Below are 2,536 nucleotides of genomic sequence, written 5' to 3'. Positions count from 1 at the left end.
TACAAGATGTCAACATTGTGGAGGCAGGGTGAACAGTACATGGGACCTCCCTGTACAATTTCTTTGCAATTTTCTTTGAATCTATAATTATTTTAAAATAAAATAATTGAAAAATAGGTATTTTACTAAGAAGTATAATAAACCTAGGAGGGAGAAGCGAAGTGATCGTGAGGAAGTAAGTTGGTAAACATGTTTTTCGGAAAAATCTAAATAAGCGTCAGTCATAATGAATCATTTATTGGAGTTAAAAGCAAAATAAAATAAAATAAACAGATAGAAAAAATATAAGACCAGACAGGGTGATGAGGAAAAGCATTCTAAAATTCTCCCACTGTCTAAGAGGAGGATACAAAACCATGTGTTTGAAATATCTTTGTAATAAAACAGAATTGCTTCTAAAACAACCAATGGTGTTTTAATTTATATTAAAATCACATACTGAGCATCTGCTTTATCCGGAAATCTGCTAATTCCTATCATAATCCTGAAAGAAGGTGGTTTTGTCCTCTTTTCCTTGATGATGAAACAGGCCAAATGGGGTGGATAGCATATCAAAGGTCATAGCAGTAAGTGGCAAAGTCAGAACTTGAACCCACCTAAACCTATGTTCTTTTCACTCCACTATGCCTTCCTTGAATATTGAAATAAATTAATTTTCTAAGTGGAATCCCTGCATGATTTTGAAGATGAAATATTTTTACCTTTTGTGGAATGAAATACGAATCATCTTCAAACTATGGGCAGAACAGAAAGTTTTCATATCTACCCTTTGCATTTCGTTTCATGGCCCAAACTAAGCGCAAAACTTAAACAGAAAACTTTCATATCTTCCCTTTTCCTTTATTAGCTCTAAAATGGCATTGTGAAGCTGTGTGTCCCAGGAGTTTCTTTTTTTTTTTTTCAGGCAAGGCAACCCTTGGTTGACCTCACAGATTGCAAGGACCTTGTCAGCTTACAATCCCTTATTTTTTATTTTTTACGCTTACAGCACCCAGTCTTCCTAGGTGGTCTCCCATCCAAGTACTAATCAGGCCCGACCCAGCTTAGCTTCCGAGATCAAATGGGATTGGGCTTGTTCAGGGTGACATGGCTGTAGACCCCAGGAGCCCATATTTCAATTAGTCGTGCTACCTGGAAGAATGAAGAGCATCAATTAACATTTAAATTTAGTGTTTATTCAGTAAACCAAGGAGTGTAGAAATAAAATTTTTGATCTTATCCTGTAGGGATGAGAAAAGGGAGATGACATTTTGAAAATCACAAGTCTGTTGAACTGTCGGTTAATTTTGCACGTGTACATCCTGTTGCTGATTCTCCTAATTTTAAAATGCTCTTGAATCTCAGGTATGTTAAGACACATTCTCACAAACACATGTTCACAGAGCATGCAGAACACGCGTGTGTGCGCACGCGCACACACACACACACACACACACTCACACACATTGGTAATAAGTCTCTAGGAAAGAGGTGTTGGGGCTTAGTTGCTCATGTTTATTGACAGATTTGAATAAAAGAAACCTGAAGATTTGTCTCTGATCTGTCAGGTTTCTCTCCTTCTTTTATCCTAGAACCAATGACTAAAACTTTCTATTTTACAGGATAGAAAAGGAGGAATACTTTTATCTTACTTGAAACATTGTGCAGCAGAAACTTCTATTTACTGACTCATAAAAGATTTTATGCCTCATCTGTTGTACTTAGATCGACTGTAGCAAATGTACTAGAAAAAGATTTGAAATGTGTTGGCTCTTGAAGTTAGAATTATAATCAGGTGTATTAAACAATCTGAGTTTCCTTAATGTGTACCGATTTCTGCGTTGGCAGGAAGTATTGAAGTACACCCAAACAGAGCATTAAGTGAAATGTAGCCTCCAACTCTACAAATGTGTATGGTTGCCTACCCCTCCATGTGCAGACTTCAGAACGTGTGTGCCCAGCTCTTTCACAATAGTTTCATCTGATGACACAACAACAGCACCTGTCACTGACCGAACTCACACAGCCTTCTGTAAGAACGTCAAGGACATTCCGATCCCAGTGTTACCATCCCAGCTCTGTCACAGAGTAACTCAGAGACCTCCTAGTCTAGGCCTCGATTTCCTCGTCCATAAAATCCTGTTCCGTTTCCCAGGAGATCTGAGAGGAAGACTAGGATCGAGAAACGGTGATGAAAAGCAGACTGCCTCCCAGAAATTCTTAGTGACAATAAATTAGGGCACCACTGATTCATTTTGTACCCTTTATGATGAGAAGATAGTAACTCCTTTAACAAGAAAAAGCCCAGAGGAAAGTACCAGAAAGAATTTGCCAACAGGCAGGCAATCTTGGCCATAATGTTCTGAATTCTTCATGGCCAGCCCCATTTTTGAGTCACTAAAGGTGACCCTTTGGAAAAACACTGACTTGAAAATGGGGCTGGGCATGAAGAATGAAGTGATAATTATATCACTTGTTTCTCAATATTTTGATTGGTGGAAGTTCACTGGATCAAAATAGTGATTATTTCTCTCACACGATGACCTTGAGAAGTCAT

At 38.2% G+C, this 2,536-nt stretch overlaps 1 pseudogene; it reads right to left on the bottom strand.

Annotated features, from left to right (window-relative positions):
* Nucleotides 1–979: 979 nt before the first annotated feature.
* On the bottom strand, nucleotides 980–1,098 carry LOC111746240 (annotated as a pseudogene).
* Nucleotides 1,099–2,536: the final 1,438 nt, after the last annotated feature.

Source organism: Pteropus vampyrus, unplaced genomic scaffold (assembly GCF_000151845.1).
Source record: "Pteropus vampyrus isolate Shadow unplaced genomic scaffold, Pvam_2.0 Scaffold180, whole genome shotgun sequence".
Classification (NCBI taxonomy): Eukaryota; Metazoa; Chordata; class Mammalia; order Chiroptera; family Pteropodidae; genus Pteropus; species Pteropus vampyrus.
Note: the sequence above shows the minus strand (reverse complement) of the source record. Positions and strands in the feature narration are given on the sequence as shown.